A 20,784-nucleotide genomic window follows, 5' to 3' on the forward strand; every position below is an offset into this window, starting at 1 on the left:
TCTTCTCGCACTCTAGATAGACTTAACCTTTATCTACTCTGAACTTGACCTCTGCCCTCTCTTGCAACCAGAACTAACCCTTGCCCTGCTTACAGCCCAACCGCCCTGCTCCTTTCCTGTGATTAGATTAGATTAGGTTCCCTACGGTGTGGAAACAGATCCTTCAGCCCAACATGTCCACACCGACCCTCCGAAGAGTCAACAACCCAGACCCATTTCCCTCTGGCTAATGCACCTAACAATATGGGCAATTTAGCATGGCCAATTCATCTAACCTGCATGGGTTTGGATTGTGGGAGGAAACTAGAGCACTCGGAGGAAACCCACGCAGACATGGGCTGGAATCGAACCTGGGTCCCTGGCACTATGAGGCAGCAGTGCTAACCACTGGGCCGCTGTGCCACCCAAACAACAACCTTCTTCTCCCACACCATGCACTCTCATTGCACAAATATCTCCCACCCTTTCTGACCTGCCTTAAGTCCATTATCACTTACTTGGCCCCCTTGTCCTCTTGTGCCCTGGCACCCTGCCCATGTGGAACCATAAGCACCTGGCACTCCACCTACTTGGCACATTGCTCTCTGCCCACTTGGAACCTTACTTACTTGGTACCTGAGTCTACACTCATACTTGTCTGAAAATGCCTAAACTGATATGATCTCAGAAGCTAATATTTTACTGTCAAGAGAGGACCTCATGTTGTCCAAAGTTGTTCACATAATCCAGCTGAACAAAACAAAGCCTGTGCCTCCTGCATGGAGACAGAGATTTTCCCAGGGGGTCCATAGCTGAGTATGTTCACTTTGTTAACTGAAAAGCAACTAGGCTGTTTAGAAACAGTGAGAAGTGCATGTTGTCATCACCATAGCTTCTCGTTTGGTGTAGCAGGAAACAACATCAGTGACAGGAAAACCGCCCAGTCATTCTTGTATCATAGGAGACCAATTCAAAATTATTTGAAGGGCAGAAGAACAGTGTCAATGGCAGGATATTGGAATATTGCACGCAATTCTGGTCTCCTTCCGATCGGAAAGATGTTGTGAAACTTGAAAGGATTCAGAAAAGATTTACAAGGATGTTGCCAGGGTTGGAGGATTTGAGCTATAGGGAGAGGCTTAACAGGCTGTTTTCCCTGGAGTGTCGGAGGCTGAGGGGTGACCTTATAGAGGTTTACAAAATTATGAGGGGCATGGATAGGGTAAATAGACAAAATCTTTTCCCTGGGGTTGGGGAGGAGAAAGTGAGGACTGCAGATGCTGGAGATCAGAGCTGAAAATGTGTTGCTGGAAAAGCACAGCAGGTCAGGCAGCAGCCAAGGAGCAGGAGAATTGATGTTTCGGGCATGAGCCTAACAATAATTCCTGAAGAAGAGCTCATGCCCGAAACGTCGATTCTCCTGCTCCTTGGATGCTGCCTGACCTGCTGCGCTTTTCCAGCAACACAATTTCAGCCCTGGGGTTGGGGAGTCCAGAACTAGAGGGCATAGGTTTTGGGTGAGAGGGGAAAGATATAAAAGAGACCTACTGGGTAATGTTTTCACACAGAGGGTGGTACATGTATGGAATGAGTTGCCAGAGGAAGTGGTGGAGGCTGGTACAACTGCAACATTTAAAACGCATTTGGATGGGTATATGAATAGGAAGGGTTTGGAGGGAAATGGGCTGGGTGCTGGCAGGTGGGACTAGATTGGGTTGGGATATCTGATCGGCATGGACGGGTTGGACCGAAGGGTCTGTTTCCATGCTGTACATCTCTATGACTCTATGATCAAGCAACAAATATAAATCGCCACAACCAATTCCTGTTCAAGAAGTAAATGCTCACGAAAACCTCATATTTTCCTCTGGGGGAAAGTCAGAGAATCTCAAGATGACTCAAATGATTTTTGTTTAACAACAAACATTTGTTTTAAATCAGTCATCAGTAGTGATGTGCGTTTACTTTCTGATATTGTACCATCTCTCCATTCTCACCTTTATCAATCCTCTAACATCCAATGGTGAGGTACAAGAAACATTTCAATTGAAGCTAAATGGTAAGTTGGTGCCATACATGTGTTGTGATGGACATGAGTTTCCAGACAATCTGCATATATTTACTAATCAGTAGCTTTTATTAAATGGAAATGCCTGTTATACTGTGAATCTTGTTCATGTAGCAGCAGCTAATTATGGGTGACCATTCTTTGATGAAACTTCATCCCTGGGGTACAAGTAAATTTTCTGGATCTTCCATTCCTATTTTAAGACAGGCTACATGCAGTAGAATATGGGCAAACTGGGCATAAAGATGACCAGAGTTATGAAGATGTGGGTGTACTGTATCTTTAAGGAAGTCAAAAGCTAGCAGAACTACCTGACAGCATCAAGTGTTCTGACCAAGATATGACTTAACACTTTGGTCCAGCAGTTAGTATAGCTGGTTGCCTGGAGATAAAATGAAATTCAAATTCAACCAAGCTGTTTAAATTTTACCCCAAAATACCACACTCCAATCAAGTTTGAATTTAATATATTAACAATACTAAAAACCAATGAAATAATCCAATGCTTTGGGCTCTCAGACTGGGAAAAATTGAACAATTGGGAGCGAACTGCCAAAAGACCAACAGATGTAGACTGCTAATCAGAAGTGTCTGAGAGGTACCTGTCTCGAGAAGGAGTTTGCACAGAGAAAAAGCATTGACACCGAACTGGAGAGCAAATCTGCAAAGAGAAGATTCGACAGCTGGCTAGTTTTGAAATTTGAATATTTCAGTAAATCTTAATCGGGAGTCTTATTGGATTAGTATTATGGAAGGGAAAGTAAAAGGTAGGTTAGAGTATGGAGTTGTAAATAGTTGTGAGTTAATTATTCTCTCTGTTATTCTTTAAGAACTAAAGTTGCTAATTTGTACTTCAAATATATCTTGGCCTCTCGAATTTTCAGATTACTGCACGGGATAAATCTTTTCTGTGTTGCTGGTTTAAATTAAGGAGGAGAGCTTACCCCGTGTCCTAACATGTTGGAGGCTCGTCATCGGCATTTGAACAATTTCAGGGCTTTTGTCCACGATTTGAATAGCTTGGGTCTTGGACTTGAACTGGTTTAGACAGATTTGAATAGATTTGGGGCTGAGAAAAGTCTCAGCAGATTTAAAAGCTTGCAGATTAGTGTCCTAGATCTCTAAATAAACCGGAGGTGAAGCAATTTGTTTAATTTCAGTGACTTGTGGTTGGTTAAATTAAAAGTGATGGAAATGGCTCTTAAAATTGCTAAAGAGGTTCTGGGATTTGAAGATGATTCCCAAATTTGCCAAGAAAGTTTAGAAGGAAAGAATTAGCAAATAAATTAGATTTGGAAAAAAGTGAAGCTGAAATTGTAAGAAAGTCATTCATAAGACTTAGGTATACCAGAGAAACAGCCAAGTACAGTAGAGGTAGAAAAACTCAAATTACCAATTGAGGGAAATGGAATTAGAAGATAAACAAATGGAGAGAGAAAGAGACAGAGAGAGAAGAGAGAGAGAGGAACAAAGAAAGAGAGAGAAGATTCTTAGCTGAGCAAGGAGAGAGAAAGAAAGGGAGAGAGAAAGAGAGAAGAGAGAAAAAGAAAGAGAATTTGAACTTGAGGAGTTGTGACTTAGTCAAGTTAATAGGATGGAGATGAAATGAGCTGGTAGTGATATATATGAATATGTCAAAACTCTGCCGCATTTTGATGAGAAAGATGTTGAAGCTTCCTTTATTTCATTTGGTAGGCAGATGGAGTGGTCCGAGGATTTATGGGTAATGCTAGTTCTGACTAAACTGGTAGGCAGAGCTAGTGAGGTATTTGCCACACTGTCAGATAGGTGTCAACAAATTATGAAGAGGTTAAACAAACTATTTTAAGTGCTTATGAATTGGTACCAGAAACATATAGAGAGTGGTTCAGAAACCCAAAGAAGGAACCAAGTCAGACTTAGGCTGAGTTCGAAAGAATTAAACATAATCATTTTGATAGATGGGTGCATGCTTTGAAAATAGATAGGTCCTTTGAGTTTCTGAGAGGTTATTCTGCTGGAGGGGTTTAAAAACTCACTTCCTGAGATGGTAAGAATTCACATGGAGGAACAGAAAGCTCAGGAAATGAGAAGGGCAGCAGAATTAGCAGATGAATATATGTTGGTGCATAAGACAAGCTTCTGGCCAGAATTCTGTCCTGTGAAGGATAAAAGTTGGGAGAAAGGGAGATCCTACACTATGAAACCAAGAGTAGAGAACACTGGTAAGAATTTACCACAGGATAAAAAAGAAGCCCAAGAGGGAGGAAAGGAGGTGAAAGGCCTCAGATGCTTCCACTGTGGTAAACTGGGACATGTAAAGTCACAGTGCTGGTCATTAAAGAAAGGCGCAATGGGAAAAGGTGTCGTAAAAGAAGCCACGTCATTGACATTAGTGAAAGTAGGAAAGGAAACCCCAAGAAAGCCAAGGAGCTAAAGGAGAGTGCACAGCCTAAGCAGGGGCTGGGTATGGAGTTAGTACCTGATCTCCACAAAGAATTTACCTCTGTGAGTAAAGTTTGCTCAGAAAGTATTAATTTTGAAAGATATAGGATCTAATCAGTCACTGATAGTAAGGGATGAACGCATATGCACTATTTCTGATCTGTTATCCGAGAGTGTGGTAATTTGTGGGATAGATAGATAGAAATTTAGCGTTTCCCCTATGTAAGATCAGGTTGGATTGCCAACTCAAGATTGGGGAAGTTACAGTGGGAGTGATTGACTGAGTGCCAGTTCCAGGAATTCAGTTTGCTCTTGGGAATGATTTGACAGGATTCAAGGTGGGAGTGACCCCTTGTTGTGGAGAAGCCCAAGGAAGACCCAAAAACTGAGGAGTTAAAACAGAAATATCCTGGTATTTTCCCAGACTGTATGGTAACCAGATCCCACTATCATAAGTCGCAGCTCGAAACAAAAAGTAAAGAGAAAGATGAAGGAGTTGAGGATCAGTTAGTAGGCACCCTGTTTGAGGTAATGATGCAGGAAAAACCTGAACAGGCAGAGGGTCAGTCAGAATTGTTTAGTCCTGAAAGTCTAAGTGACTTGCAACAGCAAGGCAAGACGATAAAAGATATATATGTGGATGTGTACTCCGAAAAGGAAGCAGAGAATATTCTGGAGGGTTATTATCTAAAAGATACAATCCTAAAACCGAAATGGAGACCATGGCGTGTTAGGGCAAAGGAGAAATGGACCGAAGTGACCCAGATTGTGCTGCTAGTAGCATACAGACAGGAGGTGTTACAGCCAGCTCATGAGTCACCTGTAGGACATTGCCTAAGGGTATGAAAGACACAGACTAAGGTTCAAAAACCTTTTTAATTGGCCTGTAATACACAAGGATGTGGTTAACTTTTGCCGTACATGTCATACATGCCAAATAGTAGGTAAGCCACAGACGGGTGTTGCCAATTCCCACATTTGAAGAACCTTTCATGTGGGTTGCAATTGACTGTATAGGTCCCCTCCTGAGAACTAAAAGTGGGAACCAGTACTTTTTAACCATAATGGATGTGTCTACCAGATGTCCAGAGGCAATTCCATTATGGAGTATTGAGGCAAAAAGGGTAGTAGAAGAGTTAGTAGCTTTCTTCACACGTATGAGCTACCCAGAGAGTTTCAGTCAGACCAAGAGTCAAATTTTACTGTGAGGCTATTTAAGCAGGTTATGCATAGCATAGGTACACAACACTTCAAATCCAGTCCATATCAACCTGAATCCCAGGGAACTTTAGAAAAGTGACATCAGACCTTGAAGACCATATTGAGAGCATACTGTCAGGATTAGCCGAATGATTGGGATAAAGTTATCCCATTCATATTGTTTGTCATTATAGATGCCCCAAATGTATCTACTCAGGTTGAGTTAATATTCGGGCATGAAGTGAGAGATCTTTTGAAATTAATTAAAGAAAAATTGACAGAACAAAATTCAGAGACCTCACACTTAGGTTATGTATCTGAGGTGAGGGAGAGATTAACTCGAGTAGGTGAGTTAGCTAAACAGCATATAAAGAGGACACTGTATAAAATGAAACAGGTGGCAGATAAAAGCTTTGAGACTCGGATGTTTTCCCGAGGGGGTGACATGTTAGTATTGTCGCCAGTGACAGGAGATCACTTCAAAGCCAGGTTTAGTGGTCCCTATCAAATTGAGAAAAAGTTGAGTCAGGTGAACTATCTAGTAAAAATGCCAGATAGACACAAAAGGTATCAGGTGTGTCATGTGAACATGTTGAAACCCTATTACATGAGAGAGAAAGAACTTGAGAAACAGGTACTAGTTACTGTCTCACAGAGTGAGGAAACAAATCCAAATGATGTGAATTTTCATGTGCATCAAAATAGATTAAAAAATGAAGAAGTCCTTGAAGAGTGGAATAGGTTAGTAGGTTATCTGTCTCAGGAGCATAGAACGCAGATGAAAGATTTGTTACTGCAGCATAAAGACATATGTAAGAATCAGATGGGGAGGACTAATGCTATTGTACATGAAGTAGACGTAGGGAATACTGCTCTGATAAAACAACACCCTTGTCAGCTTAATCCTTTCAAAGCCAGACAGATCCAGATGGAAGTGAAGGCCATGCTCAACGAGTATATCATCAAACTGAGCCAGAGCAAGTGGAGTTCATCCAAACTGGACGGGAGTCAACGATTCTGCGTGGATTATCAGAAGGGTCAACGCTGTTACAAAATTGGACTCGTATCCAATTCCTAGATGGGAGGACTGCATCAAGAAATTCGGACAAGTCAGTTACATCACCAAGTTGGAATAACTGCATAGTTACTGACAGGTCCTTTATCAGATTCGGTGAAAGAAATTTCTGCATTTGTAACCCCAAATAGACTATATTAGTTTAAAGTGATGCCTTTGGAATGAAAAATGCACCCGCCGCATTCCAAAGACTCATGAACAGAGTTGAGGCTGGGTTAACAAACTGTGCAGTCTATTTGGACGATGTAGTGATCTTTAGTAAGTCCTGGAAAGATCACATGGTACAGTTGGCAGAACTTTTTGAACGACTACGAAAAGCAAAACTGGTGATAAACTTAAATAAAACTGAGTTTGCAAAAGCAGAGGTGACATTCTTGGGACATGACATTGGTTATGGAAGGTTGACCCCACGGAACGCAAAGATGAAGACCATCAAGGAATTTCCACACCCAACCTCAAAGAAAGAGGTGCTTTGATTCTTAGGATGCAGCGCAATCTATCAGACGTTTGTTCCAAACTTCAGTCGTGTAGTGGCACCGTTAACTGATTTGCTGAAGAAGGACACCAAGTTTCAGTGGACAGAACAATGCCAGGAAGCATTCACCCATTTGAAATCAATATTAACCATCAAACCAGTTTTAACCACGCCAAACTTTTCAAAACCTTTTAAAGTCGCCATCGATGCTAGTGACATAGGATTTGGAGCTGTACTCCTACAGGAAGATGAGGATGGGATTGAACTGCCAGTTGGTTACTTTTCAAAGAAGCTCAGTATCCACCAGAGGAATTCCTCCATGATCAAAAAAGGACTATTAAGTTTGGTACTGGCCTTACAACATTATAATGTGTATGTCATGAACAACGTGGCGGAGATGGTGGTGTGCACCGATCACAATCCGATTACATTCTTAGATAGTTTAAACACAAGAATATGAGATTATTTCATTGGGGTCTTATGTTACAGACTTTTAATTTAAAAATTATACATGTTCCAGGTTGTTAGACTTTATTCGCAGATGTGTTATCACAGATTTAATTGATAAAGTTTAAATGAGATTTGCATTTATTTAATGTTTATACACACACACACATACAGTTATATGTGAAAAAGTGAAGGTGAACTTAGATTAAAGTTATTGGTATGTAGGGTAATGTGTTTAAAGAATAGAAAAAAATTGAAGCCATAATTTCATTATGATGGTTCATTTTTCCTTAAGGGGGGAAGTGTTATGAAGATGTGGGTGCACTGTACCTTTAAGGAAGTTAAAAGCTAGCAGAACTATGGGACAGCAGCAAGTGTTCTCAACAAGATACAATGCAACCTTTTGGTCCAGCAGCTAGAGTAGCTGATTGCCTGGAGACAAAAACAAATTTAAATTAGGCCAATTAGTTTAAATTTTACCCCAAAATACCAAATTCCAATCAAGTTTGAAGTTAATATATTGACAATATTAAAAACCAATGCAATAATCCAATGTTTTGGGGTATAAGACCGGGGTAAATTGAACAGTTGGGAGAGGACTGCCAAAAGACCAACAGATACAGACTGTGAGTGAGAACTGTCTGAGAGGTACCTGTCTTGGGAAGGAGTTTACACAGAGAAAAACATCGACATTGACCTGGAGAGCAAAAGTGCAAAGAGAAGATTCGACAGCTGGCTGGTTTTGAAATTTGAATATTTCAGTAAATCTTAATCAGGAGTTTTATTGGATTAGTATTATAGAAGGCAAGGTAAAAGATAGGCTAGAGGAAGGAATTGTAAATAATTGTTAGTTAATTATTCTCTATTATACTTTAAGAAATAAAGTTGTTAATTTGGACTTTAAATAGTTCTTGGCCTCTTGAATTTTCACAGATTACTACATGGGATAAATCTTTTCTGTGTTGCTGGTATAAATTAAGCAGGAGGGTTTATCCACACCAGCTGTAGAATGTCATGTTCGATCCATACTTATTCTTTAATGGCAGAGTATGCAAGAAGGAATATCGTGAATGATTTGATGGACCGAAATCTCACCGTACTCCTTCAATGCAACAATCTCTATAGTTGCTTTCGACCAGCATCAACCATTCATTGACAACATAGATACAGCATGCATCGATTTTACTGTCAAGTTTTGCACTGCAATGTCATACAAGAGCAACCAATGTCAGATGCCATACTCCTTTAATCCAGAGGGATGTTTCAACTGCAACCAGAGTAGTATATGTCAAAGCAATTCATCCTGATAATGGAGAGGCACTCACAATTGAAGTCTTTCTACAACTTTTGCCTGCCTTGTGCCTGACCACAGACCAGAGTTCCTAACTCTCTCACTGTAAATAGGAGTCAGCATAGACGGGATGTTTTCCAAACAGATGCCATCGAATTCCTGAACTCTGTAAATTAGCATATTGATTGGACTACAGCAGCTACTGTAGATTGGACTACTAATTCTTTGATGAGTACATCCTCCGTTTAGCTCAAATTTTAATCTTCAAGCATGCTATATACAGAGGAACCTCAATTATCTGAATGAAATGGGCAGGCACTATTTCGTTCGGATAATTGATTATTCGGATAATCGACTTTAGCTTAAACAGGGGAAGCCATACTGATCTAATGCTGTGGGACATGACATTGGTCATGGAAGGTTGACCCCACAGAATGCAAAGATGAAGACCATCGAGGAATTTCCACACCCAACCTCAAGGAAAGAGGTGCTTAGATTCTTAGGACGCAATGGATTCTACAGGAGAATTTGTTTAAGTCTTTAATTTTAATGAGTCTGCCATTTAAATAAACTAATCTTTGCAGCCTGCAAATTACAGGTTAAACCCTTATCATGAAATCCCAGCATTAAACAAGGTCCCAAATAGCTTCTATGATCACAAGACCATTTACAGTATCAGCTTCCAGGAACTCAGTCTCGTAATAGAAAGAGAGAAGCCCCGCCTCACGCAAGCGTTTACATTCTTGACCTTTTTATAAGTGAATGTCTCAGAAAAGTGCTGGGAATACTGTAAAACACTTAGTTTTGCAAAGGGCTGTGTAACAACCCTTACCTAAAAAATACCCAGTCACTGATGCTTGAGCTGCTTGTGTTTCTTTGTTTTTGCCAGCGTTTTCACATCTTCTTCAGTACAGGTAAATCGAATACACTTACATTTTTGATGTAATGTTTTTGCGGGACCTTGAAATCTACTTTGGATAACCAATATTCAGATAATTGATATTCAGATAATCAATATTCGGATAATCGAGGTTCCTTTGTAATCAGTCTGCAATAGAGTTTCTTTGTGTTGAGGAACTATTGCATTATTGTGCTGATGTTTTGGAGCTCTTTGGTCAGCCTGAGGTGTGCAGTCACAAATTTCCTGGATCTCCTTTGACTTCAAACAAGCCCACACCTCATGGCACTGCAGATCTGCTTTGTATTGATGTTCTTATATCCTCAGTTCACTTACCTCAGTCCAAATCTTAGGATACTACCCAAATGTTCTACTCAGATCAATTCAGAACAGGTCCACCCTCTTCAGATTTCAATGCATCCTTTGCAAGGATTACTGGAATCTTTCACTGTCTCCAAAGCTCCACAGTCCAAGTGTTTCACCACTTTTCAAGGTATGGTTTCAGGTTCAGGTGTCAATAGCAGTAATTGTATCAGCCACTTAACTGCCAATCTATTCCAAGGATCCAATATTATTCATGTCCATTGCAGAGAATGTGTGTCAATAGCCCTACTATTACTTAAGCAAGGAGACTCTTTATCTGGGATTATTATTCATTGTATAGAACTCCTAAGCTCCTGAATCCTGACCAGCTACCCGACTAGCTACAGGAAAAACGTATTGCCCTCAAGGTTCCATAAACTGGACCGCGAGTCTTCCCTTTTCTGGCCATTGTTCCTTCTTGTTCCAAGAGGTGGAGTTCAGTTATTCCTTCATACTCATTTCTACAAGGCAGCTGTTTGAAAACCTTTCCCTGGACTACAAAGACAGCATCAAGAGGACTTGAATAATAGTCACTCTCTCTCCCCTTTTTGTCATTTCTTCATCCAGACATTACCGCTTTTCCTCCTGAATCCACCCTCATTGTCCACTCTTCACTGTCAGTACTTTAAGGTCATCATGGGTCTGCTTATATACCCAGCCTTCTCAAGATTCTAACTTTGCAATAGCAAGAAGTGCTCAGTAGACCATCCTCCTCAAGCTAAAGATCAGAGTCATAAAGAGACTTGGGTGGAGAGTGGGCAGTTGGAAGGAAGGAACATGATAATGGCTAAGTGTTAAGAGAACTGTTATTGTACAGTCATAGAGCTGTGCAGCAGGAAAACAGGCCCATCAGTCCAACTCATCCATGCCCACCAGATACCCGAAATTAATCTAGTCCCATTTGCCAGCATTTGGCCCAATCCCTCTAAACCCTTCCTATTCATATACCCATCTGCTCACCTCTTCAATGTTGCATTTGAACCAGCCTCCACCACTTCTTCTGGCAGCTCATTCCATACACACACCACCCTCTGTGTGTTTCAAGAGTAGTGCGTAAAAACACACTGTTTTGCTTAAAGCCGAGTGGTTTGACCAGTTGCATCACTCCTGGAATGTCCACTTGACATTCCAATTCATTCATTCAATCTTCAGGTTCATTCTTCAATCCATTTACTAATTCAGTATTTGGATTCAATCATTCATTCAATCTTTGGATTGATTGTTACGGTACAGGCCAGACCACCTCAAAACATTTCAAGAAAGTGGCCCAGACCTTAACTTTGCTAGTTGTTTTAAGCTGGTGTAATGCAGATATTCTAGGAGTGATGCAGCAAGCCACTTAGTTTTAAACAAAGCGGAATTTCTTTTAGAAGATTACCAAATGAAACACAAACAAAAGAGACTGGAACACAGAATAGTCTAACCTATCTGAAAACCCAACAGATTATACCAACTCAATGATGCTGTTCCAATATTTGCAGCAATCTCCATAAACATCCCTTGGCACCAAAAGGAAAAATCAAGCGCAGGGTCTAACAGGAGAGATGTCAGGGAAAGGGATCAGCTTCTTTCATTTAGCTGTTTCTTTGAAAAGCAGCCTTAAGCTGCCTGACTGCTTTCAGGGAATAGGCAGATCAAGAGAAAAGCTGAGCTGGAAGAACTGGCCACTCCCCTTCCATTGTACAAGTGTTTTGCTTTAAACTTGAAAGCCTTTTTCCTGAGGCAGTATCTGTTAGTTGTTGTCAAACTGACCCTAAAACCCTACAATTTAGACTTTTCGGAATCTGTGTTTTTTATGACCGCTATGAAAAAAAGTCAAAGACAATCTAACCTCGTTAAAGGAGCAGCATCATCACCTAATTCATTCATTTACTTAACTTTTTCTTATTGAATGAATGCAATGATTGAATGAATGAATGTATGAATCTAAATATTAGAGTCTGGACTATCTTCTTAAAGTGTTTTGAGGGGCTCTGGCCTGGGCCATAACACATAGTTGTGGTACCCATGATGTGGAGGTGCTGGTGTTGGACTGGGGTGACAACATCAGAAGTCACATGGCACCTGATTATAGTCAAACAGGTTTACTTGAAATCACAAGCTTTCGGAGCGCTGCTCCTTCTCACTGCACCTGATGAAGGGGCTGCGCTCCAAAAGCTTGTGATTTCAAGTAAACCTGTTGGACTATAACCTAGTGAGTTGTGACATCTGACCTAGTTGTGGCATATATATCGCACTGAGCAATGTAATTCCTCACTTTTTGTTCCTTGCCGGTAGCCAGATTGATTCTGTCCTTGCACCCTTTGGGATCCCTATTTGCTCCAGCACCACAAAGCTTTCAACCAAATCCACCACCTCTCCTCCTTTCCTATCTATTCTGAAAACATTGCACCCAGGAACATTTAGCTCCTGCCTACTTTCAGACAGGTTTTTGATTTCACTACAACATCATATTTCCACATGGCAAACTGCAGATGTAATTCCCCAGTCCTATTTACTCAATTATGTGCATCTACATACAGGCACAATTTAGATTTTATTACTTTCTTCTGGACAGGGCCAAAATGTTGATTGTTCTTCCCCTTCAAAAACAGACGTTCTTCTTGTTCACGAGACCAGTATTTGTTGCTGACTCCGAAGTGTTATGGAATCATTGTGGCGAGCCTCCTTCTCAAAACATTACAGCCTATGTGATCTAGGTATTTTCACAGTACTGTCTGGAAAAGAATGCGAGGATTTTATCCAGTAAAAGGGATAGAACAGCACTGTAGGCTGCCACCTGGCAACAGCAGGTAATATCTACCTTAAGTAATTATTTAGCTTCTCTTCCCTTTTTCCCATTATAAATTCTCCTGTCACTGCCTGCTGTAGAACAATATTCGTCTTCTCCAACTTACATATGCATAGAATCTTTTTAAAAATATATTTCTTGCTATTTAAATCCACCTTTTCTCCGTCTCTTTATCAGTTTCGTATTTCTCCTTTTTTTGATTAATAAAATCTCTCAATCCACAGGTTAGTCCTTAACAACTTTATAAACCTACTTCTTTAATCTATTATTTAACTTTTGTTGATAGCTATAATTTAATCTTTTTCTGTTAATTTTATGTGTCTTTAAGGTACATATGCTTGTTATAGACTGTGTATTAATTATTTAAATTCAATCCATTGTCTGTCAACCATCAAATCTTCCAGTGTATTTTCCAAGACTACCAAAGCCAATATGCTTCCACACCACATTGTTTCTTTTTTTTACATTTAAGAATGTATTTTCAGATTGAACCACATCATTTTCAAACTTAATGAACCATATTCTTACATATTATGTTCACTTTTAGAGTCATAGTATCATAGAGATGTACAACATGGAAACAACCCCTTCGGAGAAAGTGAGGACTGCAGATGCTGGAGACCAGAGCTGAAAAATGTGTTGCTGGAAAAGTGTAGCAGGTCAGGCAGCATCCAAGGAGCAGGAGAATCGACGTTTCGGGCATAAGCCCTTCTTCAGAAATGAGGAAGGTGTGCCAAGCAGGCTAAGATAAAAGGTAGGGAGGAGGGACTTGGGGGAGGGGCGTTGGGAATGCGATAGGTGGAAGGAGGTTAAGGTGAAGGTGATAGGCCGGAGAGGGGGTGGGGGCAGTGATGTCGGGAAGAAGATTGCAGGTCAAGAAGGCGGTGCTGAGTCCGAGGGTTGGGACTGAGATAAGGCGGGGGGAGGGGAAATGAGGAAGGTGGAGAAATCTGCATTCATCCCGTGTGGTTGGTGGGTTCCTAGGCGGAAGATGAGGCACTCTTCCTCCAGGTGTCGTGTTGCCATGGTCTGGTGATGGAGGAGGCCAAGGATCTGCATGTCCTTGGCGGAGTGGGAGGGGGAGTTAAAGTGTTCAGCCACGGGGCGATTGGGTTGGTTGGTGCGGGTGTCCCAGAGGTGTTCTCTGAAACGTTCCGCAAGTAGGCGGCCTGTCTCCCCCATGTAAAGGAGGCCACATCGGGTGCAGTGGATGCAGTAAATGATGTGTGTGAAGGTGCAGGTGAATTTGTGACGAATATAGAAGGATCCCTTGGGGCCTTGGAGGGAAGTGAGGGGGGAGGTTTAGGTGCAAGTTTTGCATTTCTTGCGGTTGAAGGGGAAGGTGCCAGGAGTGGAGGTTGGGTTGGTGGGGGTGTGGACCTGATGAGGGAGTTGCGGAGGGAGTGGTCTTTTGGGAATTCTGATAGAGGAGGGGAGGGAAATATATCCTTGGTGGTGGGGTCTGTTTGGAGGTGGCAGAAATGACAAAGGATGCTACGATGTATCTGGAGGTTGGTGGGGTGGAAGGTGAGGGCCAGTGGGGTTCTGTCCTGGTGGTGATTGGAGGGGCGGGGTTTAAGGACGGGAGAGGGAAGTGTAAGAGATGCGGTGGAGAGCATCGTCAACCACATCTGAGGGGAAATTACGATCTTTGAAGAAGGAGGCCATCTGGGTTGTTTGGTATTGCAATTGGTCCCTGGGAGCAGATGCGGCAGAGGCGAAGGAATTGGGAATATGGGATGGCGTTCTTACAGGGGGCAGGGTGAGAGGAGGTGTAATCTAGGTAGCTGTGGGAGTCGTTCGGTTTATAGTGAATGTCCGTGTTGAGTCGGTCGCCCGAGATAGAAATGGAGAGGTCGAGGAAGGGGAGGGAGGAGTCTGAGACGGTCCAGGTAAATTTGAGGTCAGGGTGGAAGGTGTTAGTAAAGTGGATGAACTGTTCAACCTCCTCGTGGGAGCACGAGGTAGCGCCGATACAGTCATCGATGTAGCGGGGGGTGGTGCCAGTGTAGCTGCAGAAGATGGACTGTTCCACATATCCGACGAAGAAACAGGCATAGCTGGGCCCATGCGGGGGCCCATGGCTATTCCTTTGCTTTGGAGGAAGTGGGAGGATTGGAAAGAGAAGTTGTTCAGAGTGAGGATCAGTTCAGTCAGTCGACGGAGGGTATCAGTGGAAGGGTACTGGTTGGTTCGGTGGGAAAGGAAGAAGCAGAGGGCTTTGAGGCCTTTGTGATGGACGAGGAGGTGTATAGGGACTGGATGTCCATGGTGAAGATAAGGCGTTGGGGGCCAGGGAAGCGAAAATCATGGAGGAGGTGGAGTGCATGGGTGGTGTCCCGAACATAGGTGGGGAGTTCTTGGACTAAGGGGGACAGGACCATGTAGAGGTATGCAGAGATGACTTTGGTGGGGCAGGAGCAGGCTGAGACAATGGGTCGGCCGGGGCAGTCAGGTTTGTGGATTTTGGGCAGGAGGTAGAAACGGGCGGTGTGGGGTTGTGGAACTATGAGGTTGGAGGTGGTGGATGGGAGATCCCCTGAGGTGATGAGGTTATGGATGGTCTGGGAGATGATGGCTTGGTGGTGGGAGGTGGGGTAATGGTCAAGGGGGCAGAAGGAGGAGGTGACGGCGAGCTGGCCTTTAGCCTCAGTAGTGTAAAGATCGGTGCGCCAAACTACTACTGTTCCTCCCTTGTCTGCCGGTTTGATAGTGAGGTTGGGGTTGGAGCAGAGGGAGTGGAGGGCTGCATGTTCTGAGGGTGAGAGGTTGGAGTAGGTGAGAGGGGTGGAGTAGTTGAGGCGGTTAATGTCGTGGCGGCAGTTGGCTATGAAGAGATCGAGGGCGGGTAAGAGGCCAGCACAGGGTGTCCAGGTGGATGGGGTGTGTTGGAGGCGGGAGAAGGGGTCGTCAGAGGGTGGGCGAGAATCCTGGTTGAAGAAGTAGGCATGGAGGCGAAGGCAGTGGAAGAATTGGTCGATGTCTCGCCACCTGTTGAACTCGTTAATCCGAGAGCGTAGGGGGATGAAGGTGAGGCCTCTGCCGAGGACTGATCTTTCATCCTTAGAGAGGGGTAGTTCTGGAGGGATGGTGAAAACACGGCAGAGCTGGGAACTAGGACCTGGTGTAGGGCTGGAGTTGGGAATCAGGGCGGGGGGCGGATTTAGGCGTGGGGGCGGAGTTGGACGTGGGGTCGGAAATCGGCATGGGGCGGAGATTGGCGTGGGGCGGAGATCGGTGTGGAGGCGGAGACGCATGCGGCGTGGTCATTATGCAGATGAGTGATGTCACTGGGGGCAGAAGTAGATGCGGCGATGGCAACTCCAGGGGAGGAAGTGGCTGCGGTGACGGCAGAAATGGTGTTTTTCCTGGTGGCTATGGACCCTGCGGAGGCCGCGAATCTGTCGGCGATGGACCTGCACTCCTAGGTCTCTGTCACAGAATCCCTCCAGTGTGGAAACAGGTTCTTCGACTCAACAAGTCAACACCATACCCTCTGAAGAGTAACCCACCCAGACCCATTTCCTTACCCCATTACTTTACATTTACCCCTGACTAATGCACATAACCTATACTACCCTGAACACTATGAGCAATTTAGCATAGCCAATTCACCTGAACTACATATCTTTTTTTGGAATGTGGAAGAAAACCAGAGCACCCACAGGAAACCCACACAGACACAGGGACAATGTGCAAACTCCATACAGACAGTCGCCCGAGGCTGGAATCGAACCCGGGGCCCTGGCACTGTGAGGCAGCAATGCTAATGACTGAGCCACTATGCCTCCCTAAAATTGTAATCTCACAATGAATAATCAGTTATGAGTGCTGGAGCATTCAGCGATGAGAGTGCTTGTAAAGTTCTCTAATATTGGCTTTAATAGAACCTTGCCTCTTACAGAATCAGAATCATAGAAACATTGTGGAAGCAGGCCATTCACCCATCAAGTTCACACCAATCCTCCAAAGAATATCCAGCTCAGATGCACTCCCCCACCCTATCCCTGTAATCCTACATTTCCCATGGCTAATCTAGCCTGCACATCCCTGGACACTATGGAATAATGTGCAAATTCCACACAGATAGTCACCTGAAGCTGGAATTGAACCTGGGTCCTTGGCGCTGTGACCTTCTCATTAAGTGTATAATTCCTGCCCTGATTTGCCTCAGCAGTTAAATGTTAGGAGTGCTGTTAATGGTTAGACGATAATGGTATAAAGTTTTGGAGTTTCGAGATGGTGGGGGTGAGGGGACAGGGGTGGGGTGGGGGAGAGGGGAATGGTTCATGCAGCTGTAGGATAATGGTAGGTCCCACAATGTTAATTAATCATTATGGAGTGATAGCCTAGTGATATTATCACTTAAATATTAATCCAGAGACCCAAGAAATATTCCGGGGACCTAGGTTTCAATCCTACCATGGCAGATGGTGGGATTTGAATTCAATAAAAATCTGGAATTAAGAGCTCAATGATGACCATGAAACTGCTGTCAATTATCATGGAAAAAAATTCCATCTGGTTCACTTACATCCTTTAGGGTGTCATCGGGTCACAGAGATGTACAGCGCAGAAACTGACCCTTCATTCCAACTTGTCCACGCCGACCAGATATTCTAAATTTATCTAGTTCCATTTGCCAGAATTTGGCCCATATCCCTCTAAACCCATCCTATTCATTTAGCTATCTAGATGCTTTTAAGATGTTGCAATTGCACCAACCTCCACCATCTCCTCTGGCAGCTCATTCCATACACACACCACCCTCTGCATGAAAAGGTTGCCTCTCAGGTCCCTTTTAAATCCTTCCACTCTCACCTTCAACCTATGCCTTCTAGTTTTGGACACCTCTACCCTCGGGAAAAGACCTTAGCTATTCACCCCATCCATGCCTCTCATGATGTTATAAACTTCTATAAGGTCACCCCTCAGCCTCGGCTGCTCCTGGGAAAAAAAGCCTATAGTTCAAATACTCCAACCTAACAAGGCAATGCTATAGTGATATTATTGCAGGACTGTTAATCCAGAAACTCAGTTATGTTCTGGGGACACAGGTTCAAATCCCACCATGGCAGTTGGTGGAATTTGAATTCAATAATAATCTGGAATTAAGAGTCTACTGATGACCATGAATCTATTGCTTATTGTTGGAAAAGCACATTTGGTTCAATAATGTCCGTCAGGATAGAAAATCTACCGTCCTCACATGGATTGGTCTAAATGTGACTCCAGACTCATGACAATGTGGTTGACTCTTAACTGCCCTCTGAAATGACCCAGCAAGCCAGTCAGTTCAAAGGCAACTGGCCAGTCAGTGATGTCTGCATCCCACAGGTGAATAAAAAAAACCCTGGCACCATCCTTGCAAAGCCTTTCTGAACCCTTTCAAATTGAACAACATCCTTCCGATAACAGGGAGACCAACATTGATTGCAATATTTCAAAAGTGGCCTAACCAATATTGTGTACAGCCACAATACGACCTCCCAACTCCGATACTCAATACACTGACCAATAACAGCAATGGCACCAAATGTCTTCTTCACTTCCTTGTCTATCAGTGGCTCCACTTTCAAGGAAGTACAAACCACCACCCGAAGGTCTGTTTGTTCAACACCACTCCCCAGGATCTTACCATAAGGCCTGCCTTGATTTTCCTTGCCAGAATGCAACACCTCACATTTATCTAAATTAAATGCCATCTGCCATTTCTCGGAGCATTTGCCCATCTGATCAAGGTCCTGGAGTAAGGAAGGAAAATTGTTGTCCTTACATGTAACTCCAGATTCCCAGCAATGTAGTTGACTCTTACCTGCCCTCTGAGTAATTAGGGATGGATAATAAATGCTGGTCTATCCAGCAATGCCTGCATAGTGTCAATGAATAAGAGAAGTATCAGTACTCATTTTACAGACTGAATGTGTAAGTTTCTAAGAACCCCTTCTCTTACTGATACATATATATGTTGTGGAAATGGCAAATAAAAGGTACTGTTAGCTAGCAAGAGGACAGATTTGCCTCTCTTGACAACCTTGATATGATTGCAGGACATCCACTGGTTGTTTCCCAGTCCCACTTTTCACGTGTCAGATTTCTTTGAGGGAAGCAAAATGAATTAGTGTGTACTCTACAAAAGTGTTGCACCTTGTTTTGTATAGCAAGCATGCTTAAAAGGAGAAGCAGCAAATTGTGAGCTGCATTGGAAGATGGTAATAAATTTAAAGTGGTTTCAATGGAAGCAGAGGAGTAAAGTACTTTCCATTTGTCACCAGATAAATGCTATATGCGTTGCTTCTAAGTGAAGCAGGAAATGAGTGTGATTAGAATCAAAAGGGCAGAAATCTGCTCATACAGCACTGAATCTAGTGGTGCTACACAGACTTACATTAATTCTTCTGATAACAAGCAGCACTGCAGGCCATAACCTGCACAACAGAAAGAGATTTCTTTATGTGAAATTAGCCAAGCTGACTGCAGCAAAGCTTGTGCCTGAGGAATCAATGTAATCTGCATTGAAGGGATCTTGCATAAACTTAACTTTTTCCACGTAGAATCTTACAGTACATAAAGAGGCCATTCATTCCATCATATTTGTGCTAGCTTTTCAAACACTGAAAAATAATTGCTATGCAAACGCTCTTCCTGCATTGTTCTGTAAATGTTAGCTTTTCAAGTAGCTATAGTTACTATCAAATCAGCTTCCACTATCCATTCTGTCAGTGTATTCCAGAAGATAACACTTCTTAATTTTGAAACCTTCGATGAAATCCTTGCTTAACTTTCTCTGCTTCAAGGTGAGCAATCTCAGTTTCTCTAATCTTTCCGGAAATCGCCTAGCATTCTTCTGATAGCTGTGGAAACTGAACCATCTCCAGGATTTCTTCTGTTCAGCAAAGAATTGTGTCACTGCACCATTGAAACTGAACTGCTTTATAGGGGGCATCATCATGGAAAGTTTTAAGAATCACTTCAAAATGCTTTAATACACACTGTTCTCATAGACGTACAAGCTCAATCAAAGTAGATACATGCTGGCAAGAAATTCCACCTTCCTCAGTGGTGAGCTCCTTGTAAATGCTACCAATACATGGGTCACTTGCTGTTAAAATGTATATTCCTCCCACTGCTTATATTGGTGAGATATTGATTTAATTTGATCTGATCTGCAAATACAAATTGACCCCAGTGTCTCAAATTGAGAAATGTGATCATACTAGGTTACATGGGAGCTTTGTAATGTCACAGTCATAAAATATTCAATCACTGTTTAAGCATATTGGAAATACGTACATGATCTTTTTGAATGCGAATACCCTAGAGACGATGATGGAAATTGTCTCAGACTGTCATTGTTTTAGTTGTTTTTACTTTGCATTCCTTCCTACAGTCAAAGAGTGGTTTCTTTTTTGGTCTTCATTTTCTATCTATTTGCAGAACGCCAAAAACAAATTTATAATTCTATCAAACATTGGGGTTGAAAGTGAGCTGCATATCTTAAGTACAGTGAGCTGTCAAGTAACTACTCTTTCAGTCTTCATTTATACGGTTCATAAAAACACTTTCCTAATTACGTATAAACAGTAAGGTTATCAATGCACGAAATATGATAATGTTACCCATTACTCAATTGTCTCAGTTTTAAGTCTCCTGGAAAATAATAACATCGAGTTTTTGAAGTTGAAGGTATTATTACAAACTTATCAAAATTCTCAGCTAAAATATATTTGGCAGCGATTGACATTGCAAAACTGTTCCTCACAGATCAATTTT

This window comes from Chiloscyllium punctatum, chromosome 7 (genome assembly GCF_047496795.1).
Source record: "Chiloscyllium punctatum isolate Juve2018m chromosome 7, sChiPun1.3, whole genome shotgun sequence".
NCBI classification, from domain to species: Eukaryota; Metazoa; Chordata; class Chondrichthyes; order Orectolobiformes; family Hemiscylliidae; genus Chiloscyllium; species Chiloscyllium punctatum.